At 34.4% G+C, this 17,725-nt stretch overlaps 1 protein-coding gene across 3 annotated transcripts in view; it reads right to left on the bottom strand.

Annotated features, from left to right (window-relative positions):
• LOC123681189 (POU domain, class 6, transcription factor 2) overlaps nucleotides 1–17,725 on the bottom strand; it is a 114,014-nt gene that overhangs the window by 84,344 nt on the left and 11,945 nt on the right. The window contains exon 2 of one of the 3 annotated variants that reach the window (XM_045619440.1): nucleotides 305–402. The exons of the other annotated variants lie outside the window; for them this stretch is intronic. The gene's annotated coding sequence lies outside the window, so the exon portion shown is untranslated. The remainder of the gene's footprint in view (nucleotides 1–304; nucleotides 403–17,725) is intronic. 3 annotated transcript variants of the gene reach the window in all.

Raw genomic sequence — 17,725 nt, forward strand, 5'->3', positions numbered from 1 at the left:
ATCCCTTGAAATTTTCACAGTATACATTTCGGAATGTATATTGTCCGAAACTCAACAAAATTAAATCTGTCCGTCCACCATCCAGAGTATTCTTCAGAAACTATAAAAGATATTGGCCTGCAACTGAAATTGATTGAAAATACTCAGGTGGTGTACCGCATTGATTTTCCTAGCTCGAGAACATGTTTCATGGAAAAATATTGAATATTTCAATTTCCGAAAAATTAGAATCACAAAATCATGGAAATATGTACATATATTAGACTGATGTGATTATTCTATATACACATATAGTACTTCTTACCAAAAGTCCTAGCACTTTTAGTTCCGGAGATATGAATTTTTGATATTTTATTCGGATTTCGGAATTGACGACTCCTAGTTGAAATCCCGCCGGTGGCTCTGAAAAAATTTTATATTTACAATTTATATATTTATGTCACGTGCCGAGATAGTTTGCGTTGCAAGGGGAAACAACCGAAAAATTTACAGTGTTTTTGTACCCTATTTCAGTTTATTGATAAATTCATGAATGCAATTTAAAAAGTATTATGATAAGGCTTTTCATATTCTGGGAAGAATAAATATTTTTAAGAACAATTCACAAGCTACAAACAGACTCGTACCGCCTCCTTTTGAACCTAATCGTCTAACACCCGGTAGCACAAAAAACTAACATCCAGTAAATGTAATTGTAAAGTGCAATTATTAAATTCGTAAAAGCACGTCCTGTTTTTATGAGTTAGTCAATAAATCATTAAGAACGTGTTTTATTAATATGCATTGGTGGGTGGGGTCATGCTAATGCAATTAAGAACAGAGACGGCCAGGTTGTCCTGGGTGAGTGACCGTCCTATATAGCAGAGCGATAATGAAGCGAAGAAGACGGCATTGAGAATGCTAATGGGAGAAGTCTTGGAAGTAATCAGTCAGGGAACGAGAACAGCAGCCCTTTGTGTGGGTAGTCATTGAAATAATATGTTATCAAGAATGGATGTCTCTATAACGCTCACTATATTCCCAAAAATTTCAAAACATTTACAGTAAAAACTGAATATTCTTGATTTATGTATTGATCATTTCTGTACATGGGGGAAATAATGTGATATGCTTATATGTTTCATAACAAAAATGATACCCAAATTTCAGGTAAGTCTTGTTCTCGAAAGAAAAAACATACTATTTGATATCTTCAGGAAGGACGAAGGGTGATCTGAGGTGAGAACTGATCTTGAATATATTGTTCATTAGATAATTGAAAAAAAATAACTCACAGAACCAATTGAGTGCTATATATAGGTAGGTATTTATGTGGTCTCCAAGAGCGCAATGATGATATAAATGAATGTGCGCTCATAAGCTCCATATAACACGTCAGTGCTTTCTACATTTTTTTCTAGTATCCTGCTTGATCTTTTTATGATGAAATTTGGCATGATGCTCAAAAGTGTTAGGTATTTCATATTTTCTATCATAATCTCAACTACTTAGGTCGTATTCATTGTAACCGATTTTTTTTTTTTTTTTGAAATTCTTTTTCTGTTAGCTGTGGTTCAAATGACACCAAATATTGCACGAAATTAAAACTGTTATTTCATATAAACTTTCAAAATCTCAATTAGGTTGTATCTTTGTAACCGAAATATAATCTAATTTTTGTCGAAAATTTTTTTCAGTTAGCTAAGATTTGATGACGATATAAACACGAAATGTTGCACGAAGCTGTTCATATTCAATATATTAACGATTTCTAACCGATTGTATCTGTAGTCACGAAAATATTGGCTATTTTTTTTGTGTAATATTTTTGAATTATCTATACCTAATACTGATGATTCGGTCAACATGAAATTTTGAATAACTCAAAATTGTTGTTCCCTCTATTTTTATGGAATTATGGGGTAAGTTTTTTCGTATTCTGTTTGAGCCTTTTAAGGTGATATTATGCTATCAACATATTTACACAACGATATGCATATAACACGACGCTTGAAATTATTTTACTATTTAAACATCTATATAATTTTCAATGATTCTGATGATATATGATAAGATTGAAGTTTTGCACGCAGCTTAACATTTTAATTTCTATTATGATCGCCAAATTCAGTCTGTCATCTTATAAAAGAGAACTCCCCTTGCAATCGGCGCTCTCACTCCCGGTTAAAGGAAAATATTAGCTTGTATCCGGATATTTTAAATATCAGAAGATTGTAGCTTGGTCATGTCCAGTTTTCTCTGCCCTCTGGTCCTTATCATCCCGCTGATCTTCATTCTCGCGATCCTGCCTTTCTTTGGATCGGTGCGTCGCCTCTTAAAATTTTATCACCTTCCGAAAATAAGAGAAACATATTTCTGTATTATATACAGTGACGAAACGTGGGTAAACAATGCCATACAATAAATACCTTCAATAACATAATACTCCAAACACTTCAGAGAACATTTTTGAAACAAAAGGCGAACATCAGTAGAGTCTACACAAACTTGAAATTGTCTATAATAAATCTATCCAGTCCTCCTTCATGACGTGTCCATGTACTGTAGTTTTCGCTCCTTGATGCTAGTCATGAGCTTCTTATTCTTAGCCATTCTTCTAAGTACCTCCTCAATGGTTACTCTGGGTATGGTCCGTATATCACCTTGGTTACTACGGTTAGTAAATTGGTGGTCCGTATATGTCAAATTCCTCAAAAACCGGTGACTATTACTTCAAACTTCGGTGAGTTATGTCACCAGAGCAACCGCACTTTTATTCTGGCTAGGTTCGGTAACCTCCATTTATAACCTCCAAAATTCTGTCAATGAAAAATTGACCATTGACAATTGTCAAGCGGTCTGTAAATACGAAGCAGGTTACCTGAAACATTGAAACCCACTAGTAACCGCTCTGAAATTCTCGGCGATATACAGACCATACCCAATGTCTACCCAGGATATACGCAGTATGCGGCGGTACAAGTACATCTCGAATGCGTCGATGCGCTTTTGTAGCGTACTGTTGAAGGTCTAACTCTCGCATCCATAGGTGAGGACTGGAAAAATGTAACAGCGTAATATACGCGAACGAAGTTGTTAGCTCAAGTTTCGATCAACAAAAAGATTCCTCATCGAAGTAAATGACCGTCTAGCTTGTTCGATTCTTGAAAGGATTTTTTTTTTTTTTGGTGACTGGCCTCGTTGACAAGGGCTCCTAGATATCTTATATGTGACACTTGCTCCACTATTTCGTTGTTGATTTGGAGGATGACTTACTTCGGCGTCTTGGAGAACACAACTACCTTAGTTTTTTTAATGTTTATGTGAAGGCCATACTGAATGCTATGCCCAACAATGAGATCCATCAAGCACTGGAGGTGTAGGAGACTGTCATCGGCGAAGACTATGTTGTTAATGTATGTTGTTATATACTAAGTTTGATAGTAGTTCATTGATATTATGGAAGTATATTTTGATCCGGTGGTATTTTTATTGAATGATTCTTGAAAAGTTGATCGCACAAATCCCATAATTATATAACCCATATAGAGTTCTGTGGTCTTCAGAGGTGAAAGAATGGAAAAGCGCTTAAAATCTTATGAATTCAAGTGAGGGCTTTCCTATTTTTTCAATTCTTTGAAATATATTTGAGTAGAATATCTATATTCGATTTTTCATTTTTCTGAAAATTTGAAGTAACATTTGAGGTGAGATATTCAGTTTTGGAGTTATTTCTATAAAAATTTTAACCGATATGATACGACATGCAATGGTATTACATGTCTAAAGAACTATTGGAAAGATTTTTGATTTTCTTCACCTACTGATTTATTTTGATGAATATCTGCATTCGCTATGTAATTTGAATCTATTTGGCAATATCTGTCAACAAAGCAAATTTGTCCATCCTCATGGGGGTTCACATAATAAACACAAGTCGTAATGACTTTATATATCTAAGAAAACGAGTCTCAAACTTTTTTCACTGACTGAATTTAGGCTTGTCCGTTATATTATAGATTACACTTCATTTTGATGAACTTTCATATTATGTGAGAAATTTGGATATTTCTAAAGAAGTCGATATGAAATGTGGTGATTTCCTTTGTACGGTTAGTAGGAACAGCATAGTTTGAACTAAAAATTCAAATCAATTTTAAAATTCAAATCCCGTGCCTTTGCTACATAATTTATCAGAATCTCATGTGAGTATGAATGAATATCAACCCGATCAACTTTACTCAAACTCAGATACACAGTTTAACATCATCAAAAAGTCATGTTTTGTGAAAGTTTTCTTTCTAAATTGATTGGAAGAATCTTTGATATGCATTTACTAGGTTTGAAGAAAATAGATCCCGAAACTGTCTTCGTCTCAACATCCACAAATATTCATTTCAGTCAATCATTCTGTTTCAATGACTCAGGATTTTCCGTGAGAAATAGGATATAAAGAAGTTTTTTCTGAAATTTGTAGAATTATTTTCTCCTCTTGTCATTTAATGAAAAACAAATCAGATATACCTTTCGATAAGCAGACTAAGTGTAATGAAACATTTCGAATCCACACCCATGGAATGGGAGCCCGTTAAAATTATGTGTCGACATGTCAATCTGGAATGCCGCATATAAGTTTTGATATCGGAACAGCAATAAACGATTACTATTATCATATTCGCATGCAATGGGTGCGTGACTCAGCTCAGTTAGGCGGTTACTTTCCTCTCTAGCATAATTAAGTGTATTATTCAAATTGTCCAAATATGTAGAACAATATCGGGGCGAGATCTACATGCGTTTCAATAATACGAGAATATCAACAAATTTACTGTGAAACGCGAAAACTCGGGTTTTCAGTTTGACTGGTTATAACGGTCTATGTGTGTAATATTTAGGGTTGAAATTGACTCCGAAACTGAATTAAATTCATTTATTATTTATTGTGTTCGAAAATACAAAAATGTTAAGATTTCAATTCAATTGTTGTTTTATTATACCTTATTCTCCCTATTTTATGAATTATTCATGTATATAATAGAAAAAAATGGTATGAAGCAATTTATTTGAGTATGCCCCATTTCAAAATCTAAGGAATTTAATGTTGAAAATCTAAATTTTGGCACCAAAATGTTGATTAGGGAATCCGATCATCCCACAAATGATGGATCCCGAAAATGCGAGATCCCTCTGAAATTCTGCAGGATTTGCGGGAATCAATATTGAGATTACGTATTAGACAAAAAATGCGCGAACGTCTTTTAAAACGTCCCAGAAAGTAATAAACCACCAATAAGTTAAGGACGCAGATGCATCACTAGTTACTGCTGAAACTACACTACGATTAATGATCAGCAAATTGGAAAGTCATTATAACTCGACAAAGCTTTATTTTTTAGGATAAAAGAGCGCCGATCATTAATGACAATTATGGTACCGTATTTGGAAAATCCAGGCAAATATCTGGAATTTCTTGGATAGCAGTCAATGTGTACAAATGACCAAGAAGATACATTTGCACTTCATAGCAAATCAACATCACAAAATGAAATTAAGAGTTTGACTGACAAGTTTCAAATAGAGACATCTTTAGAAGACAAAACACAATCCCAAACCGCAAAACCATTTCACTTATGGTGATAAGGATGAAGAGGATGAAGAACCTTTATCTGATCTAGCAAGGAGACGTGAACCTTCGTCTTCGAATTCAGAAGAGGAATCGAATCCTACTATTCGTATGGCGTGGATACCAGAATCAAAGGTATCTTCTATGGCTGTGTACGAGCACGAGTACGAACAACACTCGAGTAGTTATTAAAAAAATGAAATAACCCGTTTTGAATGCAGACGGAATAGGGGTACGAGTACATACTTAGAAACTGTTTACAACTCTAACTCTCGACTTAATTTCCACCAATCACAAACGTTCAATTTTGAATGAAAAATGGCTTCTAGATGGAAAAACTGTCGGACAGCACTTGCCGGCACATTTTTCGAGTTTAGTCTCGGCAAAACTTGATAGCTGTTTTTTGCTATAGTATGTTTTTAATAGCATAAGACCTTTTTATGAGAAAAAATAGATATTCAAGCATCTTCCTGGTTCTTGAAAATCAACTTTCATCATTTCTCTAGAGAAAATGAAGAAAATGCGAAGCTTTGACAAATTATTATTACATTCACAACATTAGAAATCGGACTGTCTTATTTATTTCTAAAGTAATGAGACAGACTTCAGTGAATTTACCACTTTATAAGGTGAAAATTACGTGAGTAGGTTGGATGAAGCAGAGCAAATACACTAGTCTACAGAAGCAGAACCTGCTTCTCTAGACTAATGGTGAGAGTGAAGGGATTGCAACCGATACGACTAAGGTTCAAACCCCGATACCCTCATACGAGTTCAAGTATGGTGCGTACAAGTCCAGACAGACTAAGTTTGGCAAACGGTTCTTCTCAGAACCAACCAATTGGTCCTTCTCAGGACCACCACCCTGAAGACGATAGGCGAATGCTTGCCGAAATGTCGGAAACATCCAACCGCACAGATGATGGAAATGGCCCAATGAACTATCTAATATGATAGGTCTTGTTGAATATGACTTTCAGAATCCATTTCTGTGTTATTTCAAGTTTCTTCAAATAAGTTTCAACAATTTCTCCAGCCCAGCAAACAATACGTTAAATGAGGTTGCACTGATATCATAATGGATTTCAACAAATCGGAAAACACGGTAATGTTGCTCTAGCCATAGAAGAGGCATCAGATAAGATCTGGCTCGAGGGTCTATGGTTCTTCAAATTGATCAATTTTGAAACTTTCCTATCCTTAATCAAGCTTTAACACTTTCACCTAAAAAAAAACAGAGCATTTGCGGTTAAAGTTCAGGTCACACTCCCCCATTCAAGAAACATTCTATAGATACTTTTCAACAGTTGATTCATGTTTTCCAAGAATACCATAACATCAAATATGGGCTATTTACTGATGACGCAGCTATTTATTCACATTCTCAGTACGCCCAAGCATCGAAATCGCTATTAAGAAACAACTTGCTGCAAATTTAAAAATTTTATAAGAAATGGAAAATAACCTTGAATGGAAGCAAAACAGAACTAGTAATATTTATCCATAAATTCATCAAAAATAAATATATTCACTCCTAAAAGAGGAAAACATTTGATAAAACTCTTAAACACCGCTATGCTGAGACCGAAAATAACGTACAGTGACACAGTTATTTCCACTAGGAGAATTTGCCCTGCAGCCTTCACAAATAATATTTCAAAAAGAAATACTTACATACTTAGATACCAATCAAATATTGTTAGATATCCAGTATCCAGTACTTACATAAAAAACTAGAAACAATAACAAAATATATAAATAGAATTCCGAACTATTTCTATAAGAAGCTATGTCAAACCAGCTACATTACATGAAAAATACTCAGATTACATCAAATATTATCACAAAAGGAATAAAGACAAGACCGTATTTCAAAAAAGTTACATAACACATGAATTCTTTTGTCTGCTACTCCTTTGAAAAAAGTGTGCGATTCAAAGTGAAAATTGATTTCATTAGACTGAATTATGTATTTTTGCTCTAAAACCTGTAAAAATATAGATATCGAAGTCTGAAGGAAAAAATTCAATAATCTGAGTACTGCCCTGAGAATACTGAAATTACAATAATAGTTTTGAAGGGCTGAATGAAGTAAATAAACCGTAATAAATCAGAAATTTAGGCCAATTTGCATGAATCACCCTGTATATCCGAAGCTAACAGTCGTAGGATACAAAACAAGTTACTTTTCTGAAAGGCCTGAATGAGCTGCATTCACCACAGGCTATGGCCTGTCACTCATGTTACACCATGTATAATTATTGTCTTGAAATTTTGTTCATCTCTTAAATTTTTAATATTAGTTGATAGGGATCTATATATTCTGGGATGTTGCTACTACGGCAGATAAAATCAAGAAACCAGATGATAAAAAATGTTATACGTAGCAGCTATTCTCTGAAAGGAAAGATCAATGGTAATAGATATTTTGTATATTTGTATATTCTATCTGAAACACAGAAGTATAAGTAATTCAGTTAATAGTCAATAAAAGTGAAACAATATTACCTACTCATAATATAAAACACATCACGTTCCACAACAGAACATTCTGAAAAATGGTAAATTTCGCATATCAAAAGTAAAAAGATAACAATCCATCATTAAAACACTCCAACTCGTATAAAGCGTAATAGTACCGAACTTCACAATCAAAATCCGAATGAACTTTTCACACAAAGTCCGAATTGTAAACATGAGAACAATTTCACATAGCCGACCCGCTGGGTTTTCGCTTTCTTCCCTCATCTCCTTCGTAAACCCCAGCCACACACTCCATTGAGAATTTTTTCGCTCGACCCATTCTATGATCCCCCTCCCGGAAATGCGCGATCGTCAAATGTTTGCACGACAAAGTGACTTTCCTAACCTAGGACACCACGTGACGACGATACTTCAGGAAGCACATGTTCACGGCAGGCGCGACCTTTGCCCCCAAGCGGCGGCGTTCACGAAAAGAGTCTCGACGGCGTCAAGGTCGAGTTGGAGAAAGTCCCTGGCGTCGCGCGGGACTCGTCTGGCACTGGAGGAATCTTCGCTCTACTACACTTCTTTCTTTTATGCTATCCAGAGTGGGTCAGATTTCTGAATTCAGGTGTTGGTATATTGGGGGACGAGATAAGCACAATTCTGGAGGACGATTGGAGATGAAATAAGTTTCACTGAATTCAATATTTTGTACCTGATAATATCATTATGATGAGCTTTTTTACAGGTTATGCATAGGAGAAATGCAGACAAAATGACATACTGTTTGGTTTTTCAATCGTATATTTTAGTTATTGTATTACTCCCATTTTGGTACTAAATACTAACTTTGGTTAATTGTTTTCAAGTATCATAAGCTGAAAATTCGATAGAACTACAAAAATAAAAGATATAAGAAGTTAAGTATAAGTATATAAGTATAAGACTTCTAACAAAATCCGTTTTGTCCGTATACTAAGGACAAAATAACACACTAGTAATGGACATAATGACATACATAATATTTGAATTGAAAGTTCGCAAATGAACGTTTTGGTTCTTTCCGAGACAGTAGCAAACGATGTATGAGCCAAGGGAAAACCCTGAATGCAACGTAGCCACTGTCCACCAGTTTTGGAACGAAAAAAACGTCACTCCAATTAGAGCAGGGGTAGTCATCGCCATCCTCTTTTTTTTCAAACGGTTTAGTGTCGAATTCTTCGAAGTCATCGACTCGTTTATTTTTCAATGGTCTTGATTTCTTTGCCACCGAGTTTTGTATCATTTAATAATATTTTAGCAACTTCTTGTTTCTTCTTCTTGGGTGGATTGTTCTCAACAGATTTAGCCTTGATTTTGTCAAAAGTAGGCCTTGTCCCCGAGGAAGTGGTGAAAGAATTCCATAACGAAAAGATAATGATTCTTTAGAAGTTCCTGATAGGTATATTGTAATCATCAGGAATCGATAGGTAATTTACTTATTTTTTACAAGATACATACCAGAAATTTCACGTTCTATCATGTATAGCGCATGCAAACTATGTACAAAATAACATGAAAATGTTATTGATCAGTTTCACGAGAAAATCAATCTATAAAATTCTATATTATTTCCAAAAATATATTTTTTACACATGTATCGGACAAAATGACATACTATGTCATTTTGTCCATCAGGATAGTATGTCATTTTGTCTGATACACACTTTTTATAATATTGCAGCACAATTTCAGAACAAAACCAATATTCATCTTCAAACTTATACTTATCATTACGTCATAACCGTAATAACAAGAATGCATTCAATATACAACGAAGATTGTCATGACACTCTCCAGAAGCAATTTAGAAACAAAATAAACAAAAAAATGCTACCGACCAAAACACATTAGTAGCTATTGCACCAGTGAAACACACAGTAGGATGTCAATTTCTTCGCAGGATTGTTATCATCACAAGCGGGACCTGAATCACTGTAAGATCCCGAGCTATACGGCGCCAATTTTGAAAAAATCTAAAAGTTCATTTTGTCCGCATTTCCCCTAGTAAAGTTGTTACGTCCTTCCAATTTTAATATGAAATATTAGACTAAATTTATGTCTTGTGATTGTAAAATAAGATTTCTTCTAATAATACAGGTTTTAAATTGAGAAATTGAACAAAGGCTCTGACTTGGAAACAGGAACATTCGAGTGCTCTTGCATTCATGCATCTATTGCACTCTGAAAGACAAAAGGAATGTATACCTAAATATATGTATAATAATATTATTATTTCATTTATTTGATCCATCATACATCCACAGATAGAAATCACGTTACAAGAAAAAATAACAAAATATAATGCACTTATGAGTACTCAACTATACCCCCAACAAATACCCCAAAAACTAACCTACATATCATCTACCAAGTGGTCGAAAACTGGCTACTTCAGTGTTACGCTGCTGACGGTCGCTATATTGAAGATATCGTTTTGAAAACTTGAATACAAAAAATATATTTCCTACTGATTCCGATAAATGAAGCTGTTTTTCTTCACCTTCTATAATTTTTCTATTATAGCCAATTGAAACTCGTAAATCGGCAAAGCCGCACCCTGTATATTTTCAGTTCTGGAATCTTGTATTGTATGTTTTGATTTAGTATATTGAAGTATGTATTTACTTCTCATGGTTGAGATATCGTCTTAGATGTAGAAAATGGTTCAAACCGGTACGTTTGCCCCACTTGTTTGGATTCATTACAGTTGCCTCCGATTCAAAGGGTATTTGATGATTGAAAGAGCTTTTGTATTTTTTTTTCATCTATTCACACGTAACATCTATTAGAAATGTTTCTTCAATATAATTTTTCACTTTGTTTGGTTTTGATATTGGTTTCAAACCTAAAGAAAGAGGCAACTGAGTTGTTTGGCAGCTAGTAGTCTCTGTTTTGTGGAATATTGTTTTCTATTTCTGTAGACTACCTTTTTCCGGTTGGCTTCATCTTCTGATTCAAATTCTTCCATTTGTTCATTTATAAATACATTATAAATACACTCATTGTAGCATCATCTAAAATTCTTGTAATGAGCTCGTTCCTTTGATTCCTGCTATTATTTCTGTATATTTTATGTTCGGCAGTTTTGTTTTGTTGAATTTGGACTTCATGTTTAGTGTTATCATATGTTGCTAATTTTGACAAGCTGTTTGAGTTGTCAGTCTTGTCTATGTCTTTTTTCAGTATATTTGTGTAAGTTCACTTGTACTTATTTTTTGTAGTTTCAGAATACTTCATGGTCGACTGCTTATGGAAGCATTCATTTTTTTTCCGCTTGTTTGCTGTGATTGCCACTGGATACCACAGGTGACGCCCTTTGTCCATATTTTATTTGATTTTATTATGCATTTTGATATTCAATCTCACTGCTTCTTACAGTATCTAAGAAGCAGTATTGGCAAGGATCGTCTCAATAGAGTAGATCGAGGAACAGAGATAAACTCCAATTGTTTGATTAAGGATAGTATGATGCGGTCATTTAAACAATTTATTTTTCAAATTTGCCTTTGGCGAAGGGGGTACGAATATATTAGCGATGGTTATGCTCCGAAAAGTACTGTCGGAGATTAAAGGTTTGAAAAACCTACCGCTGGATCCCTGGGGAAGCTAATGGTATTTTCAAAGTTAATTCACATCGCTTAGTGTAATATACGTACAAAATATGGTTATGCTTCGACACTTACTTTCGGAGAGAGGAATTTTCGAAATTTAAGGGTTAGAAAAACTACCCCTGGATCCCTAGGTAAATGAATGATTTTTCCAGTTTATTCACATCACTGATACTAATCTATGTGCCAAATATGCTAGTGCTCCGACAGATACTTCCAGAGATATGAATTTTTGAATATTAAGGGTTGGAAAAACTACCCCCTGGATCCCAAGAAAGTCAATCATTTTTCACATTTGATTTACATCGCTATAGTAATCTTCGTTCTAAACGTGGTTATGCTACGACGCGTATTTGCGAAGATACGAATTTCTGAGATTTAAGGGTTGGAGAAACTAACTCTGGATTCCAAGGGAAGTTGATAATTTTTTCAATTTGTAATAACATCGCTACTAGTAATCTATATTCCAAATATGGTTATGTTCCGACGTTTCTTTCCGGAGGTAATAGGGAAACCAGTGCTCCAGATTTTCGTGCGTTACGTCGGTCTGCGTTGCGTCGAATAAGTATGTTTCTGCTCATATAGTTCGTCAAGTTCCTATTGTGAGTCAGAGTTAGAAGAAGCAACAGTAGCTATGTGAGTAAAATCTCCTCACAGGAAATAATATTCGATATACGAAACCTTTCTGAATAAGGGGAAATTTGGTTTGACTTTAGTCAAATTATCACGGAAAACAGAGAATGCCGATAGATTTTTCCTGTAGCTTGAATGAACTTTTCACCCTTTGAGCTTGAATGATCTTGACGACTCGACGAAAATCTTGTTCCTCCACATCGTTAGCCTACGGTTACCGTCAACTAGCGTCGAGTACTTCAGATTTTCGTGCGTTACGTCGCGTCAGACTACGTCGGCTAAGTATGTTTAATAATAATAATAATATTAATGATAAACATACTTCAAAGACAAATCAGGCATGTCAGAGATCTACAAAGTACTGTGTGCAGCAGACGAATCAATACCTTTACAGCTGCACAAGGAGCAATTGTCATACAACCACCAGACAATCCAAGAAAAACTGCAAAGATGTAGAGAAAAGCCCCTACAGGGACGACATTTCAACGAGGTGAACCAGGATCATGTCGAAATTGAAGCGTCGAACTATTGGCTCACATCAGGTGCAATGTATCCAGAAACGGAAGGATTTCTTTTAGCCATCCAAGATCAAGTGATCTCAACAAAAAATTACTGCAAGCATATCATAAAGGATCGAACTATTACTGACGATTGATGCCGTTATGGGTGTCCAACGAATGAGACAATCCAACATATCACGGGAGGATGTCAAATGTTTGCAGGAAATTAATATAGAATAAGACACGATGCAGTAGGAAAGATACTACACCAAGAAATGGTAACTAAATTAACACTAATTCATTCTGAAAAAGTGCCATACTACAAGTAACGACCGGAAACCATCCTGGAAAACGAACGCTATAAACTGTACTGGGATCGTACAGTTTTGACTGATAAAACAGTCCCTCACAACAGGCCAGATATATTGTTGATAAACATCAAAAGGCAGTAATACTCATCGACGTAGCAATACCTAATAACAACAACATGCGTCAAAAAGAGGTCGAAAAAATTTCAAAATATAGGGACCTCGAATTTCAGATAAAGCGCCAGTGGGGAATGATATCAACGAGAACTATTCCAATTATCATCTCAACAATAGGAATAGTACCCAAAAATCTCAAGAGAAATATCAAGCAACTAGGACTTAGTGAGTATATATGTAATATAATGCAAAAAGCTGTTCTTTTAGGTACTGCAAGGACGGTGAGAAAATTCCGAGGAAGCGAAGGACAGGTCCAAGGAACGCGTGTAAGAGGACCAGAAGTTCGACGAGAACCAGGGGGACCACAAGGACCGGACACGACCGAGCTCTACCCCTTCTGATATTTTAAATATCTGGGACTGAGTGAATGTTCCTCTTAGCGAGGAGTGAGAAGCCGACGGCGAGGAGAAATCCTACGCGTATAGGCGAATGTCGGGGTTAATGATAATATTTATTTGCACACAAGAAAATCCTAACATGTACAAATATTTGCCATCAAAAATTTACATGGCTTGTCAATAAACAAAATCTTGAATTATTAATAATATTAATAAATAGTAATTGATAGTCAATAATATAAATAAAAGCATTATAATATATAAATAGCATTAACAGTCATTATATAAATTAAAACATCATATCAGGTAAAAAGCATTGAAAGCCAATATATAAATAAAAAACATCCTCATATTCGATAACACCGCACTCATTTGGCTACCTATAAATTTTTGGATTCAACTGACACTTAAAAAGGTCGAATGAAGTTAAATTTGGTGACCTTCCGGCCAGGGTATAGTGCCTCTAGTATAGATGTGTCATCGAGGAAAAATTCGGTTCAAAAATTGCATGGTACGTGAGCAACCGACAGATAAGAGACGACCTGAATTTAGTTATAAAAAAGAATATTAAGAAACAGACAGAAACCCTAATCAAAAAGATGAGAGGATACCCAAACACTGGAATACGAAAATATATTACTATTAGGAATATGAGAGGCGTATAGGTGGCCTGCAGACTGCAGAGACCGACGATAACACACTTTGGAGGGTTGATTTTTATTGTCGAAGCATGACAGAGGATTTTTAAATTTACCAATATACTGAAGGCAAACCAGAAATATCAGAAATCGCCAAAATTTTCTTTTTCTGCGGAATTGAGTGTTAAATACACAAAAATATCACACCAAGATTAATATGCGTATGTCGATCGAAATGAATATATTTCACTATTTCTTCACGAAATATCAATCGAACAAATTGACCTCGAGTAGTCTCGTCCATTTTCGTTCATCTTAATATAATTAACGATTACTGAGATTCAAGTTGCTAAGCTAACGATTGGAATGAATTCCTTCATTACATTCAATTAACTTTCATATCTGATCATCAATGTTTATAATAGGCCAGGAATATTACGTAGTATTCTGATCAATATGAACTGTGTTGATTATGCATGTTCCACTCTTCGTAAGTACTTTTAATATAGTTGCTTGAACAACGGGTGTTAATACGATAAAACAATTGGGTGAAATTTCACTATGTTTCATACACAATTTAAACTAATTCATTCAATTGTATGTATACAACCAGTTTTTAGGTCACAGAATAATCATCATTTTGAAAAGATTTTGCCATTAAGAAATAATCTTTTTCACTCTGATAATATTGATTATATCGCGGTTTGTAAACTTTTCTAGCGCCAAGAACCTGATGAAAAATATTCTTGCTGGGGATTAAATATATATATCTCATTGAACAATCAATATTTATTCGAATGTCTTTGAATTTATTGAGTGTATTGAATAATTCAAGTACAAATTATCGAATTATTTCCAAGTTATAAAGAAGGAATTATTTTACTGCAATTAAGTAGAATTAACTTGAAGAAGTTGATTACGTAGTTATTAGTGTATGAAATTTGCCCTTTCAATTTACATTATACAATATTCATTTTCTGGCTAGCCTCTTCTATTTTTCTGATTAGCTGATCCCGAGTATTGATTTCAGAGGAATAAACTAACGATTTTATGTGACCCCAGACATAAAAAAAATTGTGCAGCAATGAGAAACGATGAGAGAGTAACTCAAAAATCAAAACTGAAATGGTATACAGCTATAAAAAGGAAAACCAATGTGAAAATTAATTACAAAGTAATGTTGAAATAATTATGGATTCAATATTTTTGATAATTAATTGTTAAAAGTCACTTCAAACCACTTTCAGGTATCCAAGTTCTCAAAAACTTCACTTTCACGTTGAAAATTTGTGCAGTAAAACCATCTGCGCGAAAATTTGAAGTACACGTCCCAGTCAAGTTTTTAGTGGTGTTTCCGAATATTACAACATATTTTCAAAATTCCGATGTAGTATGTTGTTTCGAGGATTCAAACGATTCATAATTTTTTGTTAACCCGGACCTGGATTTTCAAGGCGGTTATTCCATGAAACGTTTGGGTTCTCAATCAGGAAAATATTTGCCAAACATGAAGAAGATATACCGGGTGGTTCGTTTAATATGGCTTCTGAAAGAAACGGTCAAAATTCATAAAACACCCTGTATCTCGGCTACGAAGACAGTAAGACCCAATAAATTGGGTATCTCCAGAACCGCCTTGGTGCCACCTATGCACCTGTTAAGTATTTCCGTTTCCCAATGAAACACCCTGTATTGTTCATAGTTGGAATTTAATTTATATTTCCTAGAGAAATTTCCGTATGTTTCAAGTTTCAATAATCCAAAATAAATGAGCATAATTGTCTCATTAGTACCATACATTAGGACTGTTGATGCCGAAATCATTTGTAATTGCTTCACGGTAGAAATATTATGTTGATTTCATAATATTTTTCTATGCAAAATTCAAGTTGGTACCTACTTATGTGCTCTGGTGAACACGTCATTAATTTCTCCCCAGAGGGAATTTGTATTGCAGTATTCTGAAACAATGAGTTCTTCAAGTTCAGATCACCCAAATTTCTAGTAGTTTAAATATATTTAAAACACTTCGAGAGCTTCATTTTTCTCATTTGAACCGTTGAACTATGTATGGTTTATTTGGTCCTCCTTTCAGTTACAACTATTATAGCTTTCTTCTGGACTATACACTGAGTCCGTGAAGTATTATTATTATTTCTGTTTAGCTAAAAATGAATTTGTTCCATACTTTACGGACACAGTGTAGGTATTACTATTGAAATCAGTGATATACAGGGTGTTTCAAGTTCGATGGCCTATTAGACGTTTCTGGAGAACGGGGCCGATTTGAAATCTGAAAATTCGGAGTATGACATTGTTCATGATGCTCTATTAAACTAAAATAGTTTCGAAGTTCCGGCACTTCCGGTTATACAAGAATAAAAAAAATTTTTTCAAAAAAAACTTTTTTTTTATTTTATGTCTTAGATATTATCGAGATTTCCATATTCAATTACTTTTTTTTCAATTATTGCGTTAGTCCTCATAGTTTTCAAAATATTAAGGAAAAACCGAAAAAAGAGAGAATTTCCATAGTCACTATTACGTGAATTATTTTTACTGTGAATATCCTATGCGTATACTCAATTCACTTTCTCAAACTAGAATGATGAAGGGATATCATGCATATCTTGAACTTGTGAAATATCATCACAAGGTGTTTCAAATATTGTGCCAAAAATTATTAACAAAATTTGATTATAACTTTCGATTTTCAAATTAGAACCCTATTTTTTTGTGATTTCGTTAGATTCTACGGTGAAAAATAAGGGTAGTGTCCAAATATGATTATGCTCCCAAATTCAATAATTCAAGAGTTATTCTAGATTTTATGAATTTATGTTATACGTAGGATCAATTTCATTCGATCAGTATCCAGACGGACTAGCAATAATACTCTATGACCATAGAAATGTGAATATCTAATTACATAAAATGAAAAAAAAAAGCTTTTTTTGAAAAATTTTTTTTTTAATTCTTTTATAACCGGAAGTGCCGGAACTTCGAAAATATTTTAGCTGAATAGAGCATCATGAACAATGGCATATTCCAAATTTTCAGATTTCAAATCGGCTCCGTTCTCCAGAAACGTCTAATAGGCCGTCGAACTTGAAACACCCTGTGTATGGCCATCGATCCCTTTTAAGTTTTTGTATTTTAGATCTTCGGACCAATCCATTTTGTGCTATATTATATTCCTGAAGTCAGGATTAAATCGGACTGCACCTCATTTCAATTGCATTAAATTTAATAGAAAAGTGTGTAGACATCTGAGCACATCATATGAGTGAGATACCACCCTGATTTTTTGTGGAGAAACACGATAGTGTTTCTCCACTTTTCACCAGCCTGTAGAGTCAACAATAATTTAAGCTTATGCGCTGAGTACTAGTCATTCTTCTAGTCCAAAATTT

Source organism: Harmonia axyridis, chromosome 5 (genome assembly GCF_914767665.1).
Source record: "Harmonia axyridis chromosome 5, icHarAxyr1.1, whole genome shotgun sequence".
Taxonomy (NCBI): domain Eukaryota; kingdom Metazoa; phylum Arthropoda; class Insecta; order Coleoptera; family Coccinellidae; genus Harmonia; species Harmonia axyridis.